This window comes from Salmo salar, unplaced genomic scaffold (assembly GCF_905237065.1).
Source record: "Salmo salar unplaced genomic scaffold, Ssal_v3.1, whole genome shotgun sequence".
Taxonomy (NCBI): domain Eukaryota; kingdom Metazoa; phylum Chordata; class Actinopteri; order Salmoniformes; family Salmonidae; genus Salmo; species Salmo salar.
This window is the reverse complement of record NW_025548379.1, coordinates 9,106-26,650: the sequence shown is the minus strand read 5'-3', so window position 1 is coordinate 26,650 and position 17,545 is coordinate 9,106. Positions and strand designations below refer to the sequence as shown.

Here is a 17,545-nt window from a genome sequence, read left to right as displayed (position 1 = left end):
ATATTGTCGACTACTGTTATTATGATCAATGTACAGAATTTGAAACGTGCCTATATTGTAACCAGTACAATATGTCTCTGACTGTTTGGTCTGGCACAAAGACAACCATCATAATGTTGCTGTAAATATTTACAATAGAAATACCAATCCTGGACCTTTTCAATACGTTATCTCTAAATTGACCAATTATAGCACGACCCTCATATACCTTCTTATAGAAATAAGCCAATAGGTGTGATTTACTCATCCTCTGGTATCCAATCCATGAATATATGTACCTTGTAATTACCTTACTCCAACCGCTTGCTGGCTCGCGTGATAGCCAATGGTGTACCAGCCCGTACAATCTTGCTGACTTGTTTATCCAATCAGCTGTTGTGCTTGGCTTTTGTTGTTGGTGATGACATGGACATATTTGTTGTTACTGGAAGGCGAGGGGTAGAGCGTGGTAAGGAGGGTCAGGTTTGAGCAATTGATTTCGAAATTTTGAAGAACAAAAACGAGGCTTTGTTTTCCCAGGTTTCAACGATAAAATAACTGAGGTGGGTGAAAAGCGGTTATGTCGGTGAATATGGACGAACTCAGGCATCAAGTGATGATCAACCAGTTTGTTTTGACTGCTGGTTGTGCTGCTGATCAGCGGAAGCAGCTTCTTCAAGCAGCTCACTGGCAATTCGAGGTATGCGATGTGTGTGTTTATATGTTGGTTTCATAGCGATGCAGCTAACTAGCCACTTTATGCTAACTAACAAAGGCAAAGAAGGAGAAGTTCTCCGAAATTAGTGAAAGGCGATTTATTTATTTTTTTACAACCATGTAAGTAAACCCAGTCATACGACCATGCTTTTTACGGTGAATAATCCGGAAGACCTGGTCTAACATTAGGAAATGTGGTGTTTGCCATCGAATTTCTGCTTTGACTGTTCACACCAGTTAACGTTAACTGTATGGGAAATTGATGCTGCTAACGTTATTGTTTTGATATCTGTATTGGTTACGTTGGTTATGTTATGTTAGGTTTTTCATTTTGACCCTATTCAATATAAATTTGCATTATCTAACTAGCCATGGTTGCAGTTGATAGTAGTCTGATCCGATTTCTTTCAATGCCATATGAACATAATCAATCTCGAACGTCTAATTTAGCTAGATACAGTAATAGTGCAACCGGCTTTTGGTAACTAACTAACTAACTAACTAACTAACTATCCAGAGAGCGAATTAGCTAGATAATGTAACGTTAGAGCGCGTTCCATCAATTATGTCTGAATAGGAGTGTCCAAAAAGAAAATACCTGGTTTAGGTTTTTGAATCCATAAGGTAAACTTTGTTTACATTCTTGACTTGACACACAAAACACGCAGAGGCTCTTCCTGTCCAGACCCCATTGTTGTACTAAGTAAAAGGTGTCTCAAACGTTGCCTTTGTTTTTTGAATATCGCCGCTGCTCTGAAAATGTGTAGGCTATTTAGTGTAATAGCATGTATGTTACATAGCTTGCACACACAGCAATTCATACCTCAGTCCCAGCTGGTATGACTTATGACCAGTCAATACACACTTCAATTTTGGAACAAGCTTCTACTAGTTATTACTTTCCATATTTGGCTACGTAAGAGTAGTGCACCAATAAACACACTCACAAACACACATTTAAAGAACATTGTGTTTATGATTGCTTGTTGAACAAGGTCAGTGGAAGGGTACACAGCGGAGCTCCTGGATTGACCGTACTCTTGTCCAGGAGTATTCATAGGGGATATCTATCTTTAGGCAGATTACGGTGCCTTATCCTTCCAGTTGTTCATATCCAGTACTCCTAGTCCTGGCTCAGAGATGCACACCATATGAACAGGCGTTTCTTCTAAGCTGATACACAGCGTGACCCTTTTCAATCATGGCTTCAGCCAGAGCAGCAAGGTGGAATTGTAATTTGAATGAGCATAATAGTAACATACCTTTTTAGTGAATAAATAATTCACTACATGATATGAAAGAAAAATCCAGTTCATGTTGAAGCACACCTTAGAGTAATGTATAATGAAAAGTATGCAAAGCCTTGTAGGCTATATCCGCTCCCTGTTTGAAAAACTCAGCTGGCCACTGGTTTGAAATATTCAACAGGGCCCTAAGTATGGACAACAGAGAGATGCTGAGAAGATCTGAGGCTTCAGGCCTCTCTTTCCAGATGGTTTCCCAAACACACCTCCGCTCTGTCTAATGGCCAAGCTTTTGTTAGTGCTTATGCTCGAGCAGAAGTGGCTGGGCCAGGTGGTTTGAAGGGGCTGAGGAGGCTGCTCAGGTCCTCCCAAGCTTCTGAGAGCAGAGTCAGCCTGTAGCTTGATTGGAGCAGATGCATTGCAGAGACAACTTAGCCTCCTCTGGGTAACCTGTCCGGCTCAAGGTCAAAGGGCTAGTGCCTATGGCTGAGCTGAGCTCCCCCAGGTGCTGTTGGCTAAGGAGTGGAGGGTCAAAACATTAGGAACACCTGCTATTTCCATGACATAGACTGACCAGGTGAAAGCTATTATCCCTTATTAATGTTATTTGTTAAATCCACTTCAACGAGTGTAGATGAAGTGGAGGTGACAGGTTAAAGAAGGATTTTTTAAGCCTTGAGACAATTGAGACATTGTGCATGTGTGCCATTCAGAGGGTGAATGGGCAAGACAAAATATTTAAGTGCCTGTGAAAGGGGTATGGAAGTAGGTGCCTGGCGCACCGTTTTGATGGTATGACATGAACTGCAATGCTGCTGGGTTTTTCATCCTCAACAGTTTCCCGTGTGTATCAGGAATGGTCCACCACCCAAAGGACATCCAGCCAACTTGACACAACTGTAGGAAGCATTGGAGTCAACATGGACCAGCATCCCTGTGGAACGCTTTCGACACCTTGTAGAGTCCATGCCCCAACGAATTGAGGCTGTTCTGAGGGCAAAAGGGGTGCAACTCAATATTAGGAAGGCGTTCCTAATGTTTTGTGCTCTCTGTGAATATATTGTGTATACATATTGTATATACTGTATGCGTATATGTAGAGTCTCTCTATATAAAATATTTATGTATAATACAATCTCAAAATGTTAGCCTTTATTAGTTAATTGAATGTCTTTGTGGCTAGTCATCTTTCTATGATGTCAGTATAATGTCCCTCTCACTGGGCTGCTCCTGGCTGCAGAGCAGGCTGTGTCGTCGTGTCTACTCATGGCTCCTGGCTGCAGGGCAGGCTGTGTCGTCGTGTCTGCTCATGGCTCCTGGCTGCAGAGCAGGCTGTGTCGTCGTGTCTGCTCATGGCTCCTGGCTGCAGGGCAGGCTGTGTCGTCGTGTCTGCTCATGGCTCCTGGCTGCAGGGCAGGCTGTTTCGTCGTGTCTGCTCATGGCTCCTGGCTGCAGGGCAGGCTGTGTCGTCGTGTCTGCTCATGGCTCTTGGCTGCAGGGCAGGCTGTGTCGTCGTGTCTGCTCATGGCTCTTGGCTGCAGGGCAGGCTGTGTCGTCGTGTCTGCTCATGGCTCTTGGCTGCAGGGCAGGCTGTGTCGTCGTGTCTGCTCATGGCTCTTGGCTGCAGGGGCAGGCTGTGTCGTCGTGTCTGCTCATGGCTCTTGGCTGCAGGGGCAGGCTGTGTCGTCGTGTCTGCTCATGGCTCTTGGCTGCAGGGTAGGCTGTGTCTTCGTGTCCATGGGCATGTTCCGTACTCTGTCACTCCCCTCAGGGCACAGCCCCACTCAGCCTCATTATCCCTGTTACTACACCATCATTACTTCTTTCTTCTGCACTCTTCCGTATCACCCTCAGTATTCTTTTTGTGTTCACCTATATTTATTTATCCTATTTCTATTTCAGGCTGTTTTTTAAAATATGTTTTTGTTATTGTTTGCTGTGCCCTCATTTAGACGCCTGTTCAATTCTTCTGCTTTTATATAGGCCTAGTGCTGGGCTTCATTGCAGTGTTCTGTCAGTCATGTTACATAAGCAACACTGTCATGAACTCTTCTCTGCTCCATTGCTAGGTTCTCTGCTCCATTGCTAGGTTCTCTGCTCCATTGCTAGGTTCTCTGCTCCATTGCTAGGTTCTCTGCTCCATTGCTAGGTTCTCTGCTCCATTGCTAGGTTCTCTGCTCCATTGCTAGGTTCTCTGCTCCATTGCTAGGTTCTCTGCTCCATTGCTAGGTTCTCTGCTCCATTGCTAAGTTCTCTGCTCCGTAAGGTAATGGATGCTCTCACTTAAAGCCCATGAGTAGTACTGAAACCTTTATGCCGATGCTCTTAGATATGGTGTTGCACTGTGTGTTTGTGCAACCTACATAATTTGTGTGTGAAACGGAACCGTTGTTGATGGTCTTGGATGTACACAGAAACACCCTTAACATTAAAAAACATAAATAGACAAAGAGCAGTGTGATCCCAGCAGCCTGGTAGACAATGGCAGTGCAGCACATTCATGTTGATATGTGTGTCACGTTGAGCAGCAGACATTCCAGCACTACTGCTGCTGTTGTCAAACAACCACAGAAAATGGTTTGTGGGGGAGGGGGCCGGCTTCAGCCGTGAGGGGAAACCACACATTCATTGAAGTGTTCGCAAAGAGAGATTTTAGTGAAGGGAAATGGAGGCTAGGCAAGGGACTAAGGTTTAGCTAGACATGCTGTCATTTTAGTAGTAGGCTGCATGCAATTATTTTAATCCAGTTACTAAGACACATTCATATTTGAGGCGATTTGTATACGAAGGGAATGACACAGCATTTGTCAATTTTCCACCTCTTAAAAAGAACATTAATCATGAGCCAGTCAGACTACGTGAATCATAAAACCGGTATCTTGCAATAAAATCTGATAAACTACTAAGGATATGTTTTGGTATCAGTGTATTTTTGTTTCTGGACCATGGTGTCCTTACCAGGCTGGCCTTTGTATTCACAACAGAGTGAAACAATAGAAGTAGCCTATGGACTTCCTTGTTTGTGTTCAAGGGAAGCAACTGAAAGTAGGACTACTTGTTTACATTGTGTTTCCTCATAGCCCGTCAGAGGAAGGCTGTCACAAACAAGGTTTTGTTGTGGTCTATGTGAATTGTCCCTGAGCATATAGCACATACCCTATTCACGGTAGTTTATATAGCCTAAAGTGTTTTCACGTCACTGAGTTGTAAACACTAGTTTTAAGTAAAGGAACAGTACTAGGGTACTAGCGATCTTCTTTTCCATGCTAATTATGATTTTAAACAAGCCTGTGTAGTGTGTACATTCTCACTGAGCCATTAGCCTGTCTGCCACTGCCTCTCTCTCAGCGTGGTTTACAAGCCCTGTTTTGGACAGTGGAGGATAATAGTTTTAACCCCAGAGCCATGTGATCTACTCGTACCAACTGACCCATAGGCCGATGCTAGCAGAGGGGATGGGGGTCAGGCTCTCCAGTGTGAGCGGAAAGGAAGGTGAAATGTGTTACTACTGTTTTGTGGTCCGCAAACTAAGGATGGGCATGAGTACTTGAACGTTACATCAAAACTCAGTCTTTAACCAGAGATTATCATTTTTTATACTGTAAAACTATTTGGTTCAATTTTTTTATTGAAGACAATGTCAATTTGCTTTGACTCTGTTCAATTTGTACATGTGCATTTGCGTAACACACAAAAAAAGAAACCAGGCCAAGCATCACACAGTTCTGCTCCCTAAATTCCCTTTACCCTCCTTGTCTCACTCACTCCAGTTGTGTTCTGACCGCTCCCTCTACACACGCGTGTTGAGTGCACACACAAGCTCCCGTTAGGCCTACAGAAATAAATGCCTATAAAAACGTATCTAACTGATGGGATACACAAGCTACATTCCTTGCCAAATGACGTCAGATTTATCACAAATTCAAAATGGACTGGTTGACTGAAGTTGGGAAATATGTGTTCCAACAATGCTCAATAATTTTGTAATAATTGTGTCATTTTCCGCTTTATTATGCTACTTTGCGGTTGTCACTAGTTACCACAAAGTCAAAATTGACTGCACGGAACAATTCATGAAAACAAAGAATTTGCTTTTTGGTCTTAAGGTTAAGGGTTAGCAGTGTGGTTAAGGTTAGGGTTAAGGGTTAGGTTTAAAATCTGATTTTAAGAAGAGACATTGTAGAAACAGGCAGAGTTTATTTTTTATTTAACTAGGCAAGTCAGTTAAGAACAAATTCTTATTTACAATGACGGCCTTACCTGGACGACGCTGGGCCAATTGTGCGCCGCCCTATGGGACTCCCAATCACGGCCGGTTGTGATACAGCCTGGAATCGAACCAAGGTCTATAGTGACGCCTCTAGCACTGAGATGCAGTGCCTTAAACCGCTGCGCCATTCGGGAGCTTGACCTTGTGGCTGTGGTAACTAGTCATGACCCCACTTTGCGAACTGCTAGTGCCAGAATTATTTAGCCTTGGCTATATATACCCCCCTATAAACATAGACAGGTTCTACTCTGAAATATGCTAAAACATTAGTTTGATAAAGACAGAGCTTATTTTCATCAGAATCATTAAGCCTAGGCCTACTCACCAAACAGATGTCATGGTCATAATTCATCCCCGTTCAGTGTTCAAAGTGGAATTGTTATTCCATTTAGAAAATTCAAAGAACAGGCAGAATAAACTAGACCACTGTGTATATCCCCCCCAAAAATACATATTTTTGTTTGTAACCCTTTTCAAATGATCAGATGTGTATCACTTCGGCACTATTTGGTTCTATTTTATTCTGTTATGTTACATTTTTACATTTTAGTCATTTAGCAGATGCTCTTATCCAGAGCAATTAGGGTTAAGTGTCTTGCTTATGGGCACATCGACAGATTTCTTCCCACCAACTCGGCTCGAGTTCGAACCAGCAACCTTTTGGTTACTGGCCCAACGCTCTTAACTGCTAATATATAATAGATGTGTCTTGACTGTGATAACGGCTCGGAAATAAGAGTCTTGTCTGCTAAATTAACAAAACAAGGCTATGCCATTGCACAGCTATAGCCTTCTACAAGAAGTGCCACACTGCTGCGTTTACTACCTTTTTGAAGATTGAGTTCCAATATATAATATAACCAGTTGATATTACAGTTTCAGAAAATGTATCTTAAATGACACTTGTTTATTAATTGATTGAATATACACTGAGTGTACAAAACATTATGAACACCTGCTCTGACCAGATGAATCCAGTTGAAAGCTATGATCCCTAATTGATATCACCTGTTAAATCCACTTCGATCAGTGTAGATGAAGGGGAGGAGGCATGTTAAATAAGGTTTTTTAAGCTCGGAGACAATTGAGACGATTTGTGTCAAGAACTGCAACGCTGGTGGATTTTTACATTTTCAACAGTTTTTTTTTGTGTATCAAGAATGGTCCACCACCCAAAGGACATCCAGCCAACTTGACACAACTGTGGGAAGCATTGGAGACAACATGGGTCCTCGTCCCTGTGGAACACTTTCGACACCTTGTAGAGTCCATGCCCCGATGAATTGAGGCTGTTCTGAGGGAATAGGGGGTGGGGGGTTGTTCGCAAGCAACTCAATATTAGAAAAGTGTTCTTAATGTTTTTGTTCACTCAGTGTGTATATATGAGGCAATTAGGATTTGTTATCTTTAATAATGGTTATGATAAATTCCGCATTGTTGCGCACTGTTGGCATAGATAAATGTACACATTTTTTCCAGTGTGGGCCTTGTGTTCTAAAAGTCGTTTTTTTCCCCGAATATTCAGGAAAAAAATCATGTGAGTACTCGAACAGTCAAAGGTCAAATGCCCACCCTACCGCTAATGGCAGTTCAAGTGCTCACAATGTTCTCACACACAATTTCCTCTCTTCCCCTCATTCTGTCTCTCTCTCCCTCCACAGACAGCCTTAAGCTCCTTTTTCCAGGAGGCCAACATCCCTAGTCACCACCACCAGATGGTAAGTGCATTTTGTTCCCCCTAAAAAAATGAAAAAAGGGCTTACGGCATGTATTACATTCTGTCAGTGTGTTCAGGGAGCTAATTTAGGGGCATGGCTGCAGCGTCAGTGACCAGGCCAGTCTGCTCCTCCTCTTCAGTCAGACAGACAGATGGACAGATTCACCAACAGGACAGGACTAGAGCCATGGGCATAGTAGTACAGCTGTGTCTGGCAGAGTGACATCACTGGAGTTATCGCTCCTGAGTAGTATAGTCTACATCCTGCTGTACTACTCCACGGTACTTATTGGTTTTCAACACTGCCCAAGCCTTTTAGGGTAAACTTACTTAAGATATACTGCCACATGGACTGGCACCATGCTTTTTAGTGCAACACGCGTTTCATATCATGAATTCTTAAACCTTACACAATATTTTGAAACCTTTTCCTTCAACATGTATTTCATGAAAATATGCATTGTTATGCCAACTCCATATGTCAGGCACAGCGAAGTAGCTGGGACCCAATAGCTAATTTAACTGCGATGAAAGCAATGGCACAAGGCTGGCCCCTGTCCTTGGCCCAAGCCAATTTACGCAATGCTATTCCCTAACGGCTATAGTGATCATGTGGTCCGTGCATGAAACCATTTCTGCTCCCTCATTTGACCAGTAAAAGCCCTGGAGCGGCGAGCTGGAAATGTAATGTAATGTTTACCACATGGAGGCTGTGCTGTGAGCATGCAGTGTTGACGTGCACACTGAACCCAGCCATCCCCTTATCATCTGTCTGCTGCTGGTCTGCTGCTACAACACTGTTTTGGTTTTCTCTCTTCTTTCCCTTCCTCTTGGGTGGGAGGAGCATGTTCGAGCTTGAGAGAGGGAAGTGTGTGAGTGGCGGGGGCCAGGGGTTTGTTATTATTTTCGGTGCAGCCATTACATCATACCGCTGGAGGGTGTTTGTGTGTTTGCGACTGTGTGTGTGTGTGTGTGTGCATGTGTGTTTGTGTGTGAGGCGGGCATGTGCATGCTGGGAGGAGGAGTGATGTAAGAGAGCTATCTGCTACAGAGGAGGAGGAAGGGCTGTTAAGGATAGAGAGAGTGGAGAGTCAGTCATCAGCAGCTGCAAGCCATCTCCATGTATTGCCGGTGTTAGTCCTCCGTCTCTCTCGCTCTCGCTCTCTCTCTCTCGTTCTGTACTCTCCTGGGGGAGCCGAAGGGGAAACAGTGGGTGTGGGTAAGAAAGAGCTCAGTGTAGCAACAATAGTGTACACAACACTGCCCTCAGTCAAACACTATTGACTATACATGGAGAACAAATATGTGTATATGTGAGGGATTCTTATAGCCTTAAAGCTACACCGAAGGGTCACATTTCCACAACCACTTGACATCCAGGGTTGCATTGCTTGTTGTTAACATGGGGCTGGGTTTTTATTTATTTAGGCCTAGTACTTGACCTGAGAAAACAAGTCCTAATAAGTAAGTCCTAGAGAGGATGACATTCCTATATCAGTTTAATATGTACTCAATCTGATGAATAGAAGCCACAACCAGTTGAATGACATTGTTTCTTTTCATTACTCTGTACATAATGTAATTCATGGAAAGTGGGTAGTGCACTCTGGTGGTAGTCGTAGTTGTGATGGTAGTTGTGATGGTAGTCGTAGTTGTGATGGTAATTGTGATGGTAGTTGTGATGGTAGTTGTGATGGTGGTCGTAGTTGTGATGGTGGTCGTAGTTGTGATGGTGGTCGTAGTTGTGATGGTGGTCGTAGTTGTGATGGTGGTCGTAGTTGTGATGGTGGTGGTGGTAGTCGTAGTAGTACTACTATTACTACACTACTATTGTCACTACTATTATCACTACTATTGTCACTACTATTATTACTACTATTATCACTACTGTTATTACTACACTACTATTATCACCACTATTATTGCTACACTACTATTATCACTACTATTATTACTATTATCACTACTATTATCACTGCTATTTTTACTACACTACTATTATCACTACTAGTATCACTACTACTATTATTACTACCGTTACTATTTGCCACCACTGCTATTAACCCTTCTACTACTTCTACCACTACTATTATCACCACTACTATTATCCCTACTATTACTACCACTACTATCAATACCACTACTTTTATCACTACCACTACTATTATCCCTACTACTACTATTATCCCTACTGCTACTACAATTATCCCAACTACACTACTATTATCCCAACTACTATTATTACTACCGCTACTATTATCCCTACTACTACTACCACTACTATTATTACTACCACTACCACTATTATCACTACCACTATTATCACCACCACTACTATTATTACTACCACTATTATCACTACCGCTATTATCACTACTACTACTACTATTATTACTACTACTATTATTACTACTACTATTATTACTACCACTACTATTATCAATACTACTATTATTATCCTTACTAATTATCACTACCACTATTATTACTACTACTATTATCACCACCACCACTACTACTATTATTACTACCATGACTATTATTACTACCACTATTATCACTACTGCTATTATCACTACTACTACTACTACTATTATTACTACTACTATTATTACTACCACTATTATTACTACCACTACTATTATCAATACTACTATTATTATCCTTACTACTTATCACTACCACTATTATTACTACTACTATTATTACTACCACTACTACTATTATTACTACCACTACTACTATTATTACTACTACTATTATTACTACCACTACTATTATCAATACTACTATTATTATCCTTACTACTTATCACTACCACTATTATTACTACTACTATTATTACTACTACTATTATTACTACCACTACTACTATTATTACTACCTCTACTACTATTATTACTACCACTACTACTGTTATTACTACCACTACTATTATTACTACTACTATTATTACTACTACTACCACTAGTATCAATACCACCACTATTATCATTGCTACTACTATTATCACTACCACTATTATCACCACCACTACTACTATTATCACTACCACTACTATTATTACCACTACTATTATAACCACTTCTACTATTATCCCTACTACTACTATTATCACCACTACTATTATCACCACTACCACTATTACTAGCTGTACCACTATTGTAAACATTAAGGATGATATCGCAACAGTTGTAACTTGAAAGAACGTAGTGTTCAAACTCCCTTGTGAATGTGTGTATGTGTTTTATTTAACGATGGGTGTCATATGGGAGGCAGATGGGGTCCAGTCCAGACCTGCCCTTCCTCTCAGCCAAACCTGCTAGACAAGGCCCCAGCCCCACCCTCCCAGCACAGCACTGTAGCTAAACACTTCCCAGCATAGGGTTGTTATTGTTCTGTCTACCTACTCACTGCTTCACTAGGACCAAGCCTTACAGCTGTATCTGGACAGTCTAAGCAGCTGTATTGCTAATGGGTCGACTTCATTGCTTTATAGCTACATTTGATCACTTGACTAGATGTCATATTTGAATATCTCCTTTACTATTGATTTCCATAACAAACAAGTTGAATAATTCACAGCTTAAAGCAAAACTCAGTCACGTCTCTCCCAAGAAAAACAGGAAACCCCCTGTATGGACCACCATCTTGGGTCCTGCAGGAGAGGCAGTTTCAGTGTGGTCAACCATCACAGACCCAGACAGACTGAAACCATGCTTGTCCATCTCCTAACTGGAGCAGCTGCTGCTCACTCTGACAGACCTGTCACCTCACATCAACACTAAGACTGTGCCTCACTTCCTCACTTCAATACTATACTGTACGCTGCACTACACTCTGCTCCCTCCACTTTCAAAATGTCTAGTATCTTAGCTAGCTATGACCATGCCTGCCCCAGGCTCTAATCTGGTTTGGTGACCTAATCAATTTACCTTTTCAACTTTAGACACCTCTTTTATACTATTAGATCCACATTTCGGGTGCTTGCGTGACCCTCATGTCAGCGGGGCCATGGCTGTGTGTTAGAAATAAAACAGGCCTGACCTCCTGTAATGCTAAGAAGTCCTCCGTCTTGTAATGGCTGCTAGCCTGCTACCTGATCCCTGTTGGTGGTGGGGGTGTTTCTATCCTGAGGCACCACACTCAGTCTTACAAATTATGAAGTAATTCATGGCCTCAGTGGGGACATCTGACATTTTGTGCAACTGCACAGCATGTTAAGCTGCCATGTTTACCACAGTGAATGGATGTCGTTGGCTGCAGGGTTTAGAAACCTTGTCTTCACAAATGTTCAGCAGTTGTACTGCACACAATGCCCAAGTCTACAAGTGAACTGCCTCCCACAACAGTAACTAACTAACTAGTCTAGGCTATTTGTTTTATGAACTCACCAATCATGCCTTCTATTGGTACATACAGTTCACAGCAGGCAGCAGCAATGGAAGCACCCCATGGGGACCAAATAATTGGGACATAATGTGTTAATGAAGTGTTTGCATTCAACTCAATGTAAGTCACTCATTTTAAACCCCACGTGTCTTCTGTTTTCCAGATGTGCACTCCAAGGAACACCCCAGCCACGCCGCCCTAACTTCCCCGACACCATCACCATGTTCTCCAAGCTGAGGGCGTCTGACTGCTCGGGGAGCTCCGGGCGGAGGTCCCACCCAGGTGTCCATGGCCTGCTCCCCCCTCCTCCACAGCTGGCTTCGGATCCTTCTGGGCCTCATCACCCCCAACCACCAGCCCGTCTGGCTGCCCCCTCCTCGCCCACAGGCCACCACATGCACCACTACCAGCACCATCACCACATGCACCAGACCCCCATGTGGCCCCCTGTGTCCCAGCCCGGCAGCGCCCCAGCAGACCCCTGTTGTATCGGGTCCTGCATGGCCAGAGATGAGACTCTACCCAAGTGTGGGAGGGAGGGAGGGGGCTGGGCTGGGCTGGGCTGGGCTGAGTGCAGCCTAATGAATCTACTAGGGGGTTGGCTGTCAGGATTAAAGGGTCTTGTTGGCCAAGGGGAAAAGACACGCTACTGTTGTTTTCCTTCCTTTCTTTCTGTTTTTCTAAAATGACGATGAACAATGTCTTCTTTGGAGGACGTCTGTTTCCTCTCTCTCTCTTCATCATAACTCATCAAAGCCTGGGAAGAACCGGGGAGAACCACTAATAACAATATGAGGAAGTGGAATAACGAAGGGGTGGAGTCTCTGAACCCCCCCCAAAGGACTCTGGGAAATGCAGTTTTCTTCGTCAATGCAAGTCGAGCCCTGGACCCAGCAGAGCACTTACTTAGGATAGGAGCCATGTGATCTGCTAAAGTGCTTGATCATTGGCTGTTTTTAAAACTCTTCTCTCCCTTGGGGTTCAATAACGCTCCAGCGATGTGACCAGATTTCACAATAACCAGCAGACAAAAACAAAATGGGACTGCAACACAAATGATGATGGTTTTGTGTTCTCAGCTGATCTTATAGCCCAGAAAAATATGTTTTCAATATTGTTTGTGGTATCTGTATAGTACAGATCATGAACAAACACTGTAGCCATTTTGTCAAGTTTCATGTAGCCATGTATCCCTTTTTAAAATGTCTATTTTGTAAGTACTATGTAGCTTAGTGAAACTTGACTCAGTGGCTCCACTGCATGCTGTTGTGTCTGAGAAGTGGGCTCTTCAGTATGTGTGGACTCGAAGCTTTGGTTTAAAGTGTCTGAAAGCTGACATCAGAGGTGTTTTAAGGAGACGTGTAAAGAAATGTTAATACTGTAATTCAGTTTGTGTTGAGATACAGCAAAGTATGCAATCATTTGAGGAAGATTGAAGCCAGATTAAAGGCTGATGCATTTTTATCATTGTTTTTGGGAATATTTTCTACCTATGGATGTCAAAGGATTCCCCGAGTGGCGCATTGGTCTAAGGCACTGCATCTCAGTGCTAGAGGCGTCACTACAGACCCTGGTTTGATTCCAGGCTGTATCACAACCGGCCGTGATTGGGAGTCCCATAGGGTGGCGCACAATTGGCCCAGCATCGTCCGTGTTTGGCGGGGTAGGCCGTCATTGTAAATAAGAATTTGTTCTTAACTGACTTGCCTAGTCAACTTTCTTTTGACTGATAATGTAAACTTGTTTTCAGTAACAATTATGGAAACATCTTCTGAACTCCATTGTAAATAAAGGCTCAGCAGAAACAAAGTGCAAAAATGTTGAACTCCGTAACCTGGCTGGGGACGAGATTGAGATCTCAGTTATGCTGTCAACACTGAATTTAATCTGGTTTGCAAATGTTTTGACTAACATAGATGGGTGTGAGCCATCAGTAGGCAACCTCTTCGGGTTTCTATGGGGAGTAGAGGCCCACTCAGTGATTTACTACACAACCTCTAGCAGAAGATCAACTGGTCCTACCTCTGGTTAAATGGGAGAGGCCGAATGTATTCCCTGCAGAAACAGTCGGTTTCAATGGGTCAGATTAGCAGAATCTCTCCTAGTGCTCAAAACGTGTGTAATTCCCTCCGTTAGAATAGTGGAATTACTTGATTGACTGATAATGAAATGAGTGTCTTGTCAACTATAGAGTTATGAATTTAGTACGGGTTGCAAATATTTACTAAATGATTGTTCAGGCAATGTTTACATATTATGAGATTCAGTGTACTGATGAACAATGCTTCATAACCCAGAGTCTTACTTATAGGTGAGCTCTTCATACAACAGCCCATGTCAGAACATTTGCAAATCTATCAATGATGACAGATGGAAAGATAGCCATTTTCACAATCATTCTCATTATAATTATCACAATGAAGAGGGAATAGGGAGGTCTGAACAGGTTACAGTTGTATACAGAGGGTACTTTATCTGAAATAATGTCACATTCATTCATGCCTTCACTAAATGATGTTTTTATATTATGCCTGCCTGCCACGTCTTCACTCAGACAATCACAATCATATTCACATGTTCTTTCTTCCCTCTGGTTGAATACATGTAAAATCACATTTGTCAAGCTGTGACCTTGTGAGGAGGATTTTATAATGTACAACATGGACAGTCATGTAATGTTGGACAGATGCCACCTGGCCAATGTGGACCCTTGTCAATGTCACCAGAAAGAAGGGACACTTCTCCACTGTGCTGCCATGTAGTCTGAGCTGGTTCTAAATCCATGGATCTTTTCAGATGGATATTAGAAACTCAACGGCGGTTCCTCTTGGGGTGTTCATAACACCACCTCATTCATTAACTCATGTGTTCTATTAAGGGGAATGTTTGTTGTCAACTGCATGAGTTTTGGTTGGTGATTTTCCAGTTCTGTGTTTTTAACAAGGTGGGAGTGGAGGTTGGTTCCATAATGAGTGTTTCCTGCTGTGTGGATTACTGGCTCCTTCTCCTCAGTATTGTTGTGGTAACTAACACACCCAGACACAGTAGTGTTGGGGGATTATGGTTCCTGTGGTGATGTGACCCGGTCGCCATTCTCCTGCCACAGCTTTGGAATTCATCAACATATTTTATAAGGCTCTCATGAATCTCGATCAACAGTAGACCGTTTGGTCCCCCATGATATCTGTACAAACTGGGTGTTATGAAGTTTTCAAACGTCGTGTTCACCCATTCAAGATGTGCAGAATGCCTGACGGAAATCCTAAAACAAGTCAAACACCAAGCAATTTGCAGTGCACGAGTAAACCAAGAACTTCTCATGGACCCTCATTTACATCTCTCTAATCTGTCTTTTTATATAGATATTTCTCTCCTGTACTTTGTGTTTATTTCCCCTGTTGAAATGTGTATTTATATGTTTAATAAAATAAGGTATGATCTGCTAAGTGTTGGAGTTGTTCTGGGGTCTTGTTTTTGCGGAGAATAATGTTGGTGCTTTTATGAAATATGGTTGCTAAGGCACATTTGAACACATCATAGTAACTTTGCTTTTGAGATATTTTCTGTAAGGGAACCCCTTCAGTAATATGACACTGCATAATACTATAGTAATCTATATACCCTATAAATAGTGTGTCTCTATAGTACAAAGGAACAAGTAGGCCTATATAAGAGAGACAATAAACACACAGCGTGACAGTTAATTGAGGAAGGATGTGGTTAGAATTGTGTATCCAGCCCAGTTAATGTGTTAAGTGTCTGAAACTGACGTGTGTCATAACAGCGTGGCTCACAAAATGTGCCTTCACAGTCGAATTATATGCATGTGATGGAGTTGTGTAAAACAGTACAGATATATTTACGTACCACAAGTAAAATTCATTGCAGACAGTCAATGAGTCAACATATGTTCGCATAACAGTTATATGGACATCATATGACACATACATCACATATTCCATGAAGGCCCATTTATCTTTGAAAACAAAGATACATCTACCAATGGAAATCTTACATTCAGATTAACTGCCTGTCTTAAATACTCTCCTGAAATACCTTTCAGTAGCATCATTACTCCTGACTACATCCAAATGCTATGAAAGGGATCATTTATACTCAGTTTATTAGGTACACCACCTTGTTCACGAGTCAGGAGGCCGTGGCTTGCTATATAAAGCAGGCAGACAGGCATCCAGGAATTCAGTTACTGTTCGAATGAACATTAGAATGGGAAAAACGAATGACCTAAGCGACTTTGAATGCACAACTCATTGGTCCTTGTCACAGATGGGATATTGCAGCAGACGACTACACCAGGTTCTACTCCTATCAGCTTAAAACAAGAAGAAGCAGCTCCAATTGTCACGCGATCACCAACACTGGACTATTGATGAGTGACAAAATGTTGCCTGGTTCGACGAATCCCGGTTCCTGTTGCGTCATGCTGATGGCAGAGTCAGGATTTGGTGTAAGCACGAGTCCATGGCCCCATCCTGCCTGCTGTCAACGGTACAGGCTGGTGGCGGTGGTGTAATGGTGTGGGGAATGTGTTCCTGGCAGAGTTAGGTCCCTTGATACCAATTGAGCAACGTTTCCATGCCCTGAAGAATTCAGGCTGTTCTAGAGGCAAAGGGAGGTCTGACCCGGTACTAGATGGGTGTACCTAATAAACTGGCATGGATAGAGATACATATACATGATATTTCTCATTGACACAAAATGTGTCTAAGCAGAGCCCCTGCTTCTAGGAAACTGTCACCCCGTTCCTCACTGACAGTACAGTTTGTCCTTTCAAGTTTATTCATTCATATTGTGTCCTGCAATCACACAGGCTTTTTGAACTGTGTCCCTCCCCCGTGCCACGCCCGGCCCACGGACAACTGCAGTAGAGTGCTGACATGGCGCTACGCTAAAGGTATGCTATGATACCCAATGCTGTGCCATGGTTAAAAATGATATGCTATGATACCCAATGCTGTGCCATGGTTAAAAATGGTATGCTATGATACCCAATGCTGTGCTATGGTTAAAAATGATATGCTATGATACCCAATGCATGGCCATGGTTAAAAATGATATGCTATGATACCCAATGCTGTGCCATGGTTAAAAATGATATGCTATGATACCCAATGCTGTGCCATGGGTAAAAATGGTATGCTATGATACCCAATGCTGTGCCATGGTTTAAAATGGTATGCTATGATACCCAATGCTGTGCCATGG

At 42.6% G+C, this 17,545-nt stretch overlaps 1 pseudogene; it reads left to right on the top strand.

Annotated features, from left to right (window-relative positions):
- The first annotated feature begins 442 nt into the window (after window positions 1-442).
- LOC123732960 (UBA-like domain-containing protein 2) lies at window positions 443-17,245 on the top strand (annotated as a pseudogene).
- Window positions 17,246-17,545: the final 300 nt, after the last annotated feature.